Source organism: Kogia breviceps, chromosome 9, assembly GCF_026419965.1.
Source record: "Kogia breviceps isolate mKogBre1 chromosome 9, mKogBre1 haplotype 1, whole genome shotgun sequence".
In the NCBI taxonomy this organism is placed as follows: domain Eukaryota; kingdom Metazoa; phylum Chordata; class Mammalia; order Artiodactyla; family Physeteridae; genus Kogia; species Kogia breviceps.
Window position 1 is genome coordinate 113,713,465 of NC_081318.1, and position 14,159 is coordinate 113,727,623.

The 14,159-nt window shown below is 51.9% G+C and overlaps 1 protein-coding gene across 8 annotated transcripts in view; it reads left to right on the forward strand.

Annotated features, from left to right (window-relative positions):
* Positions 1-14,159, forward strand: part of TNS3 (tensin 3) — a 225,516-nt gene that overhangs the window by 41,767 nt on the left and 169,590 nt on the right. For 5 of the 8 annotated variants that reach the window (XM_067042998.1, XM_059073549.2, XM_067043000.1 and 2 more), the window contains one exon: positions 2,470-2,581. The exons of the other annotated variants lie outside the window; for them this stretch is intronic. The gene's annotated coding sequence lies outside the window, so the exon portion shown is untranslated. Of the gene's footprint in view, positions 1-2,469; positions 2,582-14,159 lie in introns of those variants that run through there. 8 annotated transcript variants of the gene reach the window in all.

Sequence of the window (14,159 nt, forward strand, 5' to 3'; positions counted from 1 at the left end):
CCCTCCCTTTCCCCAATTCCCTTTTGGTAACCATAGGTTTGTTTTCTATGTCTGTTTCTGTTTTGTATATAGATTCAGTTAAGATTGTCTCTTTATGACTGGGTTTGAGCAATTTGGTTATCATGTGCCCTTGATGTAGTTTCTGTCACATTTCTTGTGCTTGAGATTTTTTGAGTTTCTTGGATCTATGGGTTTATAGTTTTCCTCATGTTTTGGAAAAGTTTCAGCCATTATTTCTTCAAATATCCCTCCACCCACCCATCTTCCTTCAGAGGCTTGAAGGCTGCTTAAAATTGTCCCACAGTTCACTTATTGTCCTTTTGTTTGTCTGTTTATTTATTTACTTAGGTTGTCATTTCTTTCCATACTTTATTTTGGTAAGTTTGTATGGTGTTGTCTTCAAATTCACTAATCTGTTCTATTGCAGTGTCTAATCTTCCAATAGTCCCATCCAGTGTATTTTTCATTTTAGATATTTACATTTTCTTCTATAAATGTTTGATTTGGATCTTTCCCTACCTACCTTTTTGAACAAATGGAATATAGTTATAATACATCTCTTAATATCTTGTCTGCTTATTCTTGTCAGTTCAGGGTCACTTTCAATTGATTGATTATTCTCATTATGGGTTATGTTTTCCTGTTGCTTTGCATGCCTGATAATTTTTGATTGGATACCAGACATGGTGAATTTTACCTTATTGTGTGCTGGATATTTTTTTATTCCTACAGATATTCTTGAGCTTTGTTCTGGAATGCAGTTAAATTACTTGGAGAGAACAGGAGCAGTGCCCAGTCTACAGTTAATCTTTCCCCACTTTTGAGGCAAGATCCTTCTGTTTTCTGTGCAATATCCGCTGAATCTTGAGGTTTTCCAGTCTGGCTGTGGGAAGGACTATTTCCAGCTCTGTGTGAGCACTGTTTCCTCAAATCCTCTCTGGTGGTTCTTTCCCCAGCTTTGGGGGGGTGGCTTCCTCAAACACGTGTGTGCAAACACACATGCACGTGCACACACACACGCACACACACGCTCATCAGTACTGTGCTGAATGCTTCAGAGGGCCCTTCGGCAGATCTTAAGAGTTCTTTGCAGCTCTCTCTTCTCTGGTGCTCTGGCTAGTGAACTCTTGCTGGCTTATTCAGGCTGAACTCCTAACTCCTTTCCTTCAGTCCATGTAGTACACTGGTTCCCCCTTCCCTCTCTGCATCCTGGAAGCTTTCTCCACGTAGGAATTTGGGGCATTCGTAGAGCTCACCTCATTTTTTTCCTGCCTATGAGGAACTAGATAGGTTAATTTACCTGTTCACGAACACCCTGTAGAGAGGATCACTCACTGTGTGCTGGTGTCTGACTTCTTTCATTTAGCATAATAATGCTTTCGATGTTCTTCCATGATGTTACATGTATTAGTAGCTTGCTCTTGCGTATACCCAAATGATATTCCATTTTATGAGTATACCATGGTTTGTTTATCCAGGCTCCTTGTGATGGGCATTTGGGTTACTTCCTGTTTGGGGCAGTTTTAAATAAGGTGGCTCTGATCGTTATTGCACGTGTCTTTGTGGACATAAGTATTTTGGTGTCTGTGAGAGTGGAATTGCTGAGTCATAAGATTGGTGTAGATTTTAAAATATGTGTAAGAAATTGCCAAGCCGTTTTCCAAAGCAGTTGTACCATTTGTCTCCCATTCTCGGTAACATTTCATCTTCTCAATGAATTTTAGCTATTCTGGTGAGAGTCACGGCCTCTGTGAGTCCACGTGGATATAGGTTACGTTAGAATACACTGTCACACATCAGCAAGTGGGAATATGATTGGTGTTTGGTTTCGAAGGCAAACTGAATTTTTATAAGAGCCTCAGCTACAGCTATGAGCCTTGACACCGCAAACACGGATTTGGTGGATAAGTGTTTCATCTCCTCCCAGTGCCGGTGTGTGTAATGGGTTCAGTTCTGTACCAGGTTCAAGGAGGAACTGCTGTCTTGTCACCCTGGTCTGCTGACAGCTTCTCCTCAGGACATCAGTTCAGAGAGGCTAAGTGGCAGGGAAGGCCAGTTCGTTAGTGACCTCTGCTACAATTGTGCCGTTTGCTGATCGTTTCTTCCAGAGGAAAAAGCGTTAAGATTCTGGGAACGCCTGTGGATTCCTTTGTCACAGAAGCAGTGGCTGTAAGCCTGCAGTTTGTAAGCTCATATGCAATCACATAAGCCCTTCACCCAGGGGATTATGAACTGGGAGCGTGTGGGCCGCCACCAGGGCTCTGGCACCGGGCGTGCTGACAGGGTATCCCAGGCCCCTGGGATCCCAGCCTTGGCAGGGTGCTGTCTTGTTCTCCTCTGTTTGCCTGGTCAAGTTCCTGTTTCAGCCCTTCACCAACTCACCCGGATTTATTATCTCCTGAAAGGGAAAAGGAAGAGCAAACGGACTATGAATGGAAGAGCTGACGCTTTCCCTCTCTACTTTTTCAGCCAGAAGAATTAGCTTCGGGTCTGCACAGTTTTCAGAACAAGGCCTTTAAAAAAGCCAGAGTCTGTGGGGTTTGCAAACAGATTATCGAAGGTCAAGGGATCTCATGCCGAGGTGAGTCCGCGTTTATCGTTCCCATGCTGATGAAACCGAAGCAAGCGAAACAAACAAGAAACCAAAATGAAACCTTCTTTTAGGAGTTTCCAAAAGTTAAACCACAGAATTCCCCATCTCAGCCTGAGTCTCCCCCCCCAACCCTCACTGGACCGGGACTGACCGTATTTACACAGATATGGACTCATGAGAAATCTTTCCAGCAAGAGCAAAGCTAGTCCTGTGGGAGAGGGGGCAGCAACGAGTGGCTCACGACGTATCTTCCGTCTGTCCGGTAGTGTCGGTGGCTCGGGTTATTCTTCTTTCTGATCTCTGACCGGAGTTTACAGATGAAAACTTTCTTCTGAGTGAGGGTCGTCGCGTTACCGCCTCTTCCGTGTGTTGTCAGGCATCGCTCCTGTCGGTAAACAGCCACCAGCTTCACTGTTTGGTGCTTAAACCCCAGGGGATCAACGCAACTTGTTATTTTTTTGCGCTTTCACGTTAGTAAGTCTGTCTGACGGACACGTGAGGAGGACGCCTCTTGTTTCCCTTGACCCCCTAGAATCGTGGTTGTGTGTCACGGAGCGGAGGCAGGCTGGGGGACCTGGCAGAAGGCTTTGGGCTGCTCCGGGGCTCCTCATCCCCGATGGGTTTAGGATTTCCTCCACAGAACGTTCTCAGGGCTGCCTCTAGGCTCCCCTCCCTTCCTGTGGACTCCCTAGCACACGGTCCCTGATGGCTGCTTTGGGGGTGGGCAGCCTCGAGGAAAGATTGCACAATGGCCACACTTCGTCGGGACCCGAGAGCGGGCGGGAGGCAGCTGTGGCCCCCTCCTCCGAAGGGCCCCTCCACGGTCAGCGCTGGTGGTGCCCTGGCGCCATCAGCACGTCACCAACTCCCACCTGTCCCTCCCCCGCTGCGGCCTCGTGGGCACGCCAGAAGTCCCCTCCCTCCCCGGCGCCCCAGGGGTCTCTGTTTCAGAGTTGGCACACCTGCTTCTCAGAGTGCACGGCGCTCTCACCCTGTCCCTGGATGCAGCCTGTCTCACGGGGCCTTGGTGGCTCCTCTCCACGGGGAAAGGGTGAGCCAGGCCCTGGGGGCGGAGGGGTCACATGTGGAGGTGCACAGGGGACATGGATCCGGTGCCCGGCCTTCTCAGCACGGGCCCTCTCCCCATATCAGCCGGCACGCACAGGTGTGTGCGTACACGAACATACACGTGTGCATGTGCAAACGCACACATGGACACGCGCTCACAGGTGCACACGCACACACGTGGAGACGTAGAGGAGGGCGTGACAGGGACGTGGCTGGGCTAGGAGCCCAGGCAGGCGTTCTGAGTCCGTCTGGGGCAAAGTCTCCTGCTCTGAGCCCGTGACGTGGGCTGTAACCATCCTCCTCTGGACGGCTGGTGCGGTCCGAATGAGACGGGCGTGAGGTGCTTAGCCCACGGTCTGGTACTTGGCTTTGCAGTTGCTGTGATGATTCTTCTTCCTCAGTGCCCCCCACTGGATGTGCCATGGGCGATTCCCACGTGGGTGACACCCGGGGTCCTTGGCTGGCTGCTGTCCACACGTGCAGGTCATGAGCACAAGCGAAGGTGGTTTAGCTCCATAGGCACAAGGGCTCTGTTTCCCACATACGTTTAGCACGGCCTGGTTGTGACGGATTGTCTCTATGGAGAGCCAGTTTCCTTCTCGTCTCTGCACAGCTGAGGCCTGACATGACTAAGCAGCTATCCCAAATGTCCTTTTTAAAATCTCAGCGCTTCTGCTCTAACCACCTACAAGAAACAGGTATTCTTTTTTTTTTTTTTTTCGGTACGCGGGCCTCTCACCGTTGTGGCCTCTCCCATTGCGGAGCACAGGCTCCGGACGCACAGGCCCAGCGGCCACGGCTCAAGGGCCCAGCCGCTCCGCATGGCACGTGGGATCCTCCCGGACTGGGGCACGAACCCGCGTCCCCCGCATCGGCAGGCGGACTCTCAACCACTGCGCCACCAGGGAAGCCCATAAACAGTTATTCTTTTCAAAGTAAATAGAAGCAGTGAGCTCTGACCAGCTTGGAGGCAGCGGTGCCCAGCAGCCGGGCTCTCCTCTCAGGCCGGGGCCTGGCTCCCGCTTGCTCCCGAGGGTGCTCCTGGCCCCCAGCACCGTCTAGCACTTGGGGTGAGAGTCCATGTCCCGGCTTGTGCCTCCCTCCCTGTCCTGCAGCTTCCCAGGCCCACAGGGGCCAGGGGGGTGTCCCAGATTATCCTTTGGTTCTTAACGGTCTGCTTTATGGCATTGGTAGTGTGTAGCGTGTGAGATGTCAGGGAGGACCAAGGGGCCTGTCGGAATGGTGTGCGTGGCACGTGGTTGTGCGTGCACCTGCTTGGCACCCTCTGGAATGCTGTTGGGGGAGGGCAGCCAGATCTCAGGATCCCACTGGGGGCTGCACTGCCTGGGGCCGTCTTGGCCCCGAGGACCCTGTGCGTGCCCAGCACGGCAGGGCGGGAGGGCGGCGGGGCGGTGACAGTCGGGCCTTGCGCAGTGCCGTCTCGTGGCCTGTGTGGCCCACGCTTCTCTGCTCCGAGAATCGCCGTGTGGTTACGTTTTATCTCACAGTCTAGCCCCACGGCGATCACTGTTTTGACCCACCTGCTTTTCTTTTCCTTGAAGAGAATCATTCAGTGACGGCGGTGCCGTAGGTGCCGTCTCCCTCAGAGGGGTTCGTCTCCACGTCTCATTTCCCCTCGGGGACACTCCGCCACTGTCTCCTGTGCAGGGAAGCCAGGGCAAACACAATGTGACCCCAAGGCGCCCGCGCCGTGTGTCGTCCCCAGCGCTCGGCTGGGACGGTTTGCATAGTTTGGAGGCAGTAGAAACTGGTCAGGGGTTGGGCGCGGGTCCCGGGGCAGCTCCTCTGCCACGCTCCCCTTCCCGGTGCGTACGCCCCGGCAGACATGCCACGCTCCTTGTGCACACCTGGCCTCTCCTCGTGTTACCTCAAGGCCATGTTCCTCTGTTCTGAGCCCTCCAGCCAAGCGGATGTGTACGGACTCTCCCCGAGGGGCCCTGGGTCCATTCCCTCGTGGCCGAGTGGTGGCATTTGCTGTTCCCGAAGCACGTGGCCGGCACTGCTGGCTCGCAGAGGCCACCCCTGGGGCCTCTGTGGCTTGGGGAAGCCACGTCCTTGGCCCAAGGACTCAGCTGCCTGGATGTGGGCCCCGGAGAGCTGCACTACTTGGAGAAGTAACCGGAAGCAGGTCTGCCTGAGGGCCAAGGCCCAGGACTTGGTGGAGAGGCCCGCTGACATCAGGGGTTCTTGCGTGCCCGGGGCCCCGCGTGGGTTCCAGGGAAGGCAGCGGGCGGTGTGGAAGGAAGCCCAGGGGCGGGTGCCCGTGCAGGCATCAAGTCCTGATTCCTGGGTCCTGCACGGAGGCCGTTCCTAATGTGGTGAGTGTCACCCCTTGGGCACATGTGCGTTGAGGGGCTGGGGACCCACCTGTATCACTGTTAGTGAGATGTCTGCCGATTTCTCTTCGGAAAAAGGTTTTCTAGAACTCCCTCATATGGTGGGATTTAAACACCTATGAGAATACTCAATGGATTATCGTTATTTATGTACCTAACTGTTCATAACTGTGCTAATCAACAGTAGCTACTCTTTTTTGAGAAGGAAAGGACTCTATGCGCCAGGAGTCCTTTAGACGTTGTCTTCTTAACGTAAACTGCTGGGTGTGGGAGATGCAAGACTCCATCCCGGCTCGTCGTGGCAGTCTGCCTCTCACAGATGCCATCGTGCGTGAAGTGGGGCTGCTGCTGGGTTGGGAGCCCGGCAGAGCCTCTGCGGGTGTAGACGGGGCCCGGCAGGGCCAGTGGTTGGCTCCTGCAGAAGTCTCTGTGGCCCTGGACAGGCCCCTTTTCTGGCCCTCAGCTTGGTGACCTTTACAATTTGCGTGTTGAGTAGGTAACGTCTAGGATGTCTTCCTTTTACAGATGCCGTAAAACACTCGGACGGTACGGTAGTTTCCTCTCCCTATAGTTTAGATGTGTGTCATATACATTTGCACGTTGAGGCCGTGTGTGTGCGCTGCCTGCAGACATCACGTGTCTTCTCTCAGTAACCACGCACGAGCTGTGTGAGGTCTCGGCGGAGAGGGCCTTCCTTTGGTTCATATCTGGAGAAGCAGCAGGGCATGGTGAGGGGAGCATGGACCCTGGAGACAGGCTGCCAGGGTTCCTGCCCTGCACCCCGTGCTTGAATTTTCTCTTAGAGTCACTGTGAGTAACAGATTAAATGCACGGGGGGCACAAAAACATTGATTGGCTCAGGGAAATGTCCAGTAGTGTTAGTGACGATGGCCGGGATGGCGTTGTTATTCCTGTTGCTTATGGTGACACTGGTGATGGTGGAGAAGAGTTAGGTGTGTCTTCTGTGACTCGGGCTTAATATTTTTCCTGTGTTTTTCTAGCTCGTTCTTGACCTTCAAGTCCCTTATTTTCACATTTTAACCTGTTATGCCACAAGTTTTCTTCTATGTGGTTAAATTAGAAGAAAAAATTTAATTTTTAAGAAGCTGTCGTTTGCACGTGGAGGCTCCCTTACCCCTACTTCTCAAACTGTAGCTACAGGGAAAGCCGCAGAGGACCGGTGAGCGACGGGTTAAGTGTCTGGTGCGCTTTGCCTTTTGCTGCCGAGAACCCCACTGGAGCGGCTCCTGCTCTGCCCTCCCCCGCAGCCAGGGCTTTGAACAGGTGACCTGTTCTCACTGCTCCACCGGGATCCCTCGGGTGGCTTAAGTGGCCCAGTTTCCACGGACAGACCTGCTCCAAACCCACACTGGAGGGCACTGGCGTGGTGGATCCTGGCGTCCTAGTCCTCAGCGGGCGAGTCTCTTCCTGGTTGTCGAGAAGGGTGAGTTCTGCGCGATTTGGCCCGATGGGGGGGATGGGTCCAGAGAGGATGCAGGGTCAGACCAAGCCTGGATCTAGTAATGGGATAGGAGAAAACAGACTGGAATGGAGAAAAAAAATAAAGAAGTGCTTCTCAAGAGAGACAGCCTTAGGGAGGAGCCCGAAGGAAATGAAGGTTGAGAAAAGGAGCAAAAGAGAGGCCAGAGAGGAAATGGCGTGGAGGGAGTTTTGTAAGGAACATTTGGTAATGACTTTTTCCCTTCAGTTAACGGAACACATATTAAGCACCTGCTAGAATAAAAAGATGGAAAAGCTGTGACCTGTGAGTGGGGAGCTCCGAGGCTGGGGAGGGGGGGAGTCCTGTGTGTCAGGCCATCACTGCCTACAGTATCCTAAGGAATCAACAGACAGAGCTTAGGACTGGATGTGGGGAGATCGGTTAAGTGTGGATAGTCAGCGCTTGCTTTGTGCCAGGTGCTGAATTAGAACCGCAGGTCACGGTGGCAGTTATGACCAACAAGCCGAGGAAAAGGAGCGTGTGGCCAAGCCGTGAATGTGGCGTTGGGCCCTCTGCCCTCTGCCGTGGGCGTCCGGTCCCCCGTCACACGTAGCGGGTGACTGTGGACGCGGATAAGCTGGTGAGCTTGAGGGCTGAGGCAGGAGAAGCAGAGGTGACGCCCGGGGCTCGTCTCTCTCTTGGTCAATATGTGTAGAGCATATGGTATGACAAGCCTGTAAGCCAGGGGCCTGGATTCCCAAGGCTCCCGGAGACGTCGGGAGAATAGCAGTGCCAAGACGACGTGGAACAATGTGGGGCGTTTCAGAGCCAGACGCTCCGGGCAGCTGCTGCGATGGGAGCGGATTCCTACCCATGACTCCGGAAGCCCCTGTTTGACCAGGGAGCCGAGTGTGGAATGCAGACCCCAGACTTGTGGAGGTGAGGATTCGTGTGTCATTAATCGCAGGAAACTCATGAGAAATGCGCCGGCAACATGCCCCTTCCCAGGCTGGAGAAAGGCTCCTGATGGGAAATGCTGAGGGAGCCTTAGGGAGCCTACCCTGCACCTTGGCCTTGAGCTCAACCTGCTTCTCTGCTTTTCGTTTTTGCAAGGCAGTGGATGAAAACACGGTGTCTCGCTTTATCACGTTTTTTATTCGTCCGGTTGTCACTGAGGCCAAGCATCTAGAGAAATACAGAAGAGATGTCTGTCGTGTTTATTCAGTAAGCTAGCCTTTCAAATCCTTGGCTCATTTACAAACGTAGATTATTTTTCTTCTTGACTTCTGAGAATCATTATATTATAATATTAATCTTTCTGTCATTAAATTAGGTAGGACTTTTGCCGATTTTTGATGGATTTTGACCTACAGAAATGTCCATTCCTTACCATTCCAACTTACATATTGCAAACGTTGCGAGCAGTCGCTTGCGTAATTTTGTTTGTGGGGAGTTTGTCACGTGAAAGTTTTAAGGTTCCGCTTATTCAAATCTATCCATCATTTCATTTAATTTCAGTTTTTGTTCCTATTTAAGAATGCCTTCCCTTCTCTGTGGTCATAATGATGTTCTATAGTACTTTATTCTAATATTCATTTCTGCTTTTCCAGTTCTCCTCCAGTTTCACAATTCATGGTTGATTCATCTGGAATTCATGTTATTTAGGTTATTTTTCATGAATGAGCTGGTTTTCCCTGCACGATTTACTGTGTAGCTCATCCTTTTGTAACTGAGTATGACGATGTCTTTCCCCTACGCCGTGTTCTCACATGTGGACCAGCCCATTGCACATGTCTGTTTTTACAGAGTTTGTACATAGTTTTATATCTTTTCACCTTGCCTGTTATAAGCATTGTCACATGTTAGCTTTTTAGAAGTTATGATTTTTCAGTAGTACTCAATATTTTATTTGTGGATATAAATTTTCTTCTTTATTGCTTCAGTAGCTGCTTTTTTCAAGGCAGAAATGAATCTTTGATATCCCTTTGTTCTACTCCTCATTACGTACAATGAGAAGAGTGGCCTTGTTTTACATATATATATATATATATATATATATATATATGGCGCATGTTTTGTGTGACTTTAGAGGCTAGATCTTCCTAGCTGTTTCTGCATTCAGTGTATTTCACCATGGTATCAGTTAAAGTTCTTCAGCAAAAAAGAACCAATAGGATGTATATGGAGAAAGAAATTTACTGTAAGGAATTGGTCCACACGGTATGGAGGCTAAGTCCCACCTGTAGTTGGCAAGCTGTGACCTAGGAGAGCCAATGTGTAGTTCCTTTCTTTTTTTTTTTTTTTTTTTTTCCAGCACGCGGGCCTCTCACTGTTGTGGCCTCTCCCGTTGCGGAGCACAGGCTCCGGACGCGCAGGCTCAGCGGCCACGGCTCACGGGCCCAGCCGCTCCGCGGCACGTGGGATCCTCCCGGACCGGGGCACGAACCCGCGTCCCCTGCATCGGCAGGCAGACTCTCAACCACTGCACCACCAGGGAAGCCCCCTGTAGTTCCTTTCTGAGTCCTAGTCCCAGAACAGGAGAAGACCGATGTGCCGGCTTGAAGACAGTCAGGTAGGGAGAAAGAATTCTTTCTTACTCCATCTTTTATTCTGTTCAGGCCCCCAGTGGATTGGATGAAGCCCACACGTTGGGGCGGACAGTCAGCCTCACTCAGTCTCTGCAGTTCCAAATATTTTTCTTTCCCAGAAACACCCTCCCAGACACACCCAGAATAATGTTTAAGCAAATATCTGGGCATCTTGTGGCTTAGTGAAGTTGACACATAAAATTATCCATCAAAAAACACGTTGTTTTGGTTGAAGTATTTGGAGAAAGTCCAGCACTATACAGATACGTATTTGGAAAAGAGAGCATATTCTTTTGTGATATTACACCAAAAATCAGATGATAGTTTCTTAAAGTTCAGTTTCCAAAGAAGACATATCAGCGGCCAATGGGTACATGCAGAGATGCTCAACATCACTAATCCTGAGGGAAACGCAAATCAAAACCATAATGAGGGCTTCCCTGGTGGCGCAGTGGTTGGGAGTCCGCCTGCCGATGCAGGGGACGCGGGTTCGTGCCCCGGTCCGGGAGGATCCCACGTGCCGCGGAGCGGCTGGGCCCGTGAGTCGTGGCCGCTGCGCCTATGCGTCCGGAGCCTGTGCTCCGCAACGGGAGAGGCCACAACAGTGAGAGGCCCGTGTACCACAAAAAAAAAAAAAAAAAAAAAAAAATCCATAATGAGATAACACCTCACACCTGTCAGAATGGCTGTCATCAAAAAGACAAGAGAAAACAGGCTTTGGCGAGGATGGGGAGAAAATGGAATCCTCATACACTGGTGGTGGGAATATAAATTGGTTCAGCCACTGTGGAAAACAGTATGGAGGTTCCTCAAAAAGTGAAAAATAGAATTATCACATGATCCAGCAATTCCACTCCTGGGTATAGCTCCCAAGGAAACAAAATCAGTATCTTGAAGAGATGTCTACACTCCCATGTTGATTGCAGCATTATTTACAATAGCCAAGACATGGAAACAACCTAAGTGTCCATCAGTGCATGACTGGATAATGAAAATGTGGTGTGTGTGTGTGTGTGTGTGTGTGTGTGTGTGTGTGTGTGTGTGTGTGTGTATAAAATGAAATATTCAGGTATAAAAAAGAAGGTAATCCTGCCATTTGCCATCATGGATGGGCCTTGAGGGCATTAGGCTAAGTGAGATAAGTCAAACGGAGAAAGAGAAATACTGTATGGTATCATTTATATGTGGCATCTGAAAAAAAAGAAAACTCATAGAAACAGAGAGTAGGAGAGCGGTTGCCAGGGACTGGGGGCTGGAGAAACGGAGAGATGTTGGTCAAAGGGTGCAAACCTTCAGTGATAAGACGAATTCGTTCTGGGGATGTAATGTACAGTGGGGTGCCCGGAGTTAACACTGCTGTTTTGTGTATTTGCTGAGAGTTGCCGAGAGTGTAGATCTTAAGTGTTCTAACCACACACACAAAATGGTAACTATGTGAGGTGATGGATGTGTTAACTGACCTGATTGTGGTAAATGTTTCACAGTGTGTATGTATATCAAATCATCATATTGTACACGTTAAATACATACCACTTTGTTTGTCAATTATACCTCAGTAAAGCTGAAAAAACACCAACCAAGTACGAGCTGTCAGTTGTTGGCTCCTGAGAAAAGGGGTAGATGAGAAGCTGACGGTCAAAGTAAACATGTACATTTTGGCCTCTGCAGTTGGGGGGGTGCATTCTGTTGGGGAAGTTCTGGTGCCTTCCGGGGCCTTCCTTCATCCCGGGGGCTGTGCTGCCCAGAGGGGCAGTCAGGTAAAGAGGCTCCCTCCCCGTGTGGTCCTGCCGGACACTGGCTTCTGAAAGCGGACCCGGAACAGAGAAGGGTTGCACGCCGTCCAGGGAATGACACCCCAGGTCTCATCCACGAACTCCAGGCTCCCATCAGGAATTAGGCAGAAGATCTGTAGCGCCTTTGTGGGATATGGTGACATTTGGTGGTGGCTGTGGGATGAGAGCTGTGATCAGACTGTCCACGGTGGGCGCTCAGTCTGTTAGCCCCTGTCCCTCCCGTCATGTCGCTGTTCCAAGAAGCTGGCAGTACACAGCAGATGACACCTTCCCTGGGTGAGCTTGGCCTGGTCAGGAGAGATGGACGCACAGAGACTACTTTGGATGCACGATGGGATTGGGTGCTGGAGGGAGAAATGTGGCCAGGGCTCCCGCAACCCTGTCAGGCACTTAGCCTTGCCTGGCGGGGCAGGGTGGAGGGAGGGAGGGCTTCCTGGAGGAGGAGGCGGCACTCGCATTCAGTCTGAGGAGGGTGGACGAGGTGCTGGAGCCAGGGAGGCTGGGAGTGCTGGATGTAGCATCTGTGCAGGGGAGCTGCCCTTGCTACTGTGGGCAACAGGGTTGGAACCCGGGCCTGGACGCTGTTCCCGTCAGTGTTTGTAACACGTTGGAAAGGCAGCGTGCGGCGGGGCGAAAGGTCGGGGCAGAGACGGGCTGGAGCGCCAGCCTGCATAGGCCCTGCTGGGTCCTGGCACTTGCCCAGTTTCTCCCTGACGGTGGTCCCGAGGATTGAAGGCAAGGAACACGCAGGAAGCATCTCGCTTGGGGTCACCCACAGCTCCCACAGGCTGAGGGTGAATTGCTACCATCCACGCTGCTGGCATTTGGGTGGAAAATTCATAAGACCGTGGCGTCTCCTGATTCCATCCCGGGAACAGTGGGTTCACCTCTCAGGACCCCCGCCTTAGCGCTCGGGTGGTTTATGCAATTCACTATGATCAGTTAACCTTTGTGACTATGATGATCTGCCCTGTAACGGCCCGAGGCTCTCTCGTGGCCCAGTGGGCCGTCCACCACGAATGTGTCACAACGCTGTCATCATGCTTTCCACCGACCACAGCCCTTTCGGGGTTGAATTGGTTTGTCGATCTGCTGCTGCATAAGCAGTTACCCCCAAAGTTAGTGACTTGCCGTGACAACAGGTTCTCTTCTCACTGCTTCTGTGGATCAGGAATTTGGGAGTCACGTGGGCCGGCAGTGCTGGCTCAGGGTCCCTTAAGAGGCCGCCTCATCTGAAAGCTCTCCTGAGGCCGGAGGACCCACTTCCCAGGTGGCTCCCTCGCTCGGCTGGCTGCCTGCTGGCGGGGGGGGGGTCTCAGTTCCTGCAGGCGGGCCTCCTCCCCACGACTGTCTCAATGCCTCACGGCGTGGGCCAGGCTCCCCTCAGAGGGGGGACCCAAGAGACCAGGGCGGAGGTCACTCGCCACGCCCCGTGCCATCCTGCCTCGGCGCAGGGCCGGCTCTGTCGCCGTGAGGGGACTGCGCGGGCTCCCGGGGGCCAGGAGGACCCCCGAGGCCCCCTCCCGGCTGACTGCCACGGGAGGTCGCGCTCCTGTCCTGCCTGCCGAGCGGACTGGCCTGCCCCATCCAGCGTGTGTGGACAGAGCTTCCTCTGGGGCAGGGGAAGTCTTCACCTGCATTTCTGCTAATTTTCACTTTCCCAAAGGCCAAAGGGCCCCTTAACTGCCTTCCTCTCTATCTCAGTCCTTCCGGCTGGCCTCTGGCCCCTGGCTGTCCTCTGTCTGAGATTTTAATCTGGTGTGAAAGCCTCTTTTATTCCCATGGCCAGCTTATCTCAATTAGAACATCACTCATTGCCTTTGCGGGGGGGGGGGGGGGGGCATTAGAAAACACAGAATAAATATTTGTTTTTGTGAATAATTTCACAAACCTCAGATTTGTGAAATCTCACAAACTCTCTCAAACAGAGAGAGTTCAAAAAATAGATCTTGTAAAGATAATAGCCCTGGCTCTTCCCTGCTGGGGTTCCAGGGACCACCCCCCAGCCACGGGCTGTTTTGCTTTGTGACTTCGTTGTGCCGTCATTCGGGCCCAGGTGGACAACGCATTCGGGCTTTCTGTCCTCAGCTCATAGACAAGAGAGGGGGAGGATGCGGGGAGGTTGTTGGTGAAAAGTTTGGGCCTCAGAGCGCTAACCAGGATTTGGGGCCCGTCTCCTGACCTCCAAGGCCTTATTCTTCCAGGACCACACACTTCTATACGTTGACATTCTGCTTTGCAAGTTTCAAAGCAGCGTCCCGTGAGCGATTCCATTTTGGCATGACGATAGCCCTGGGAGAGGAAAGGGGCCCAGAGAGG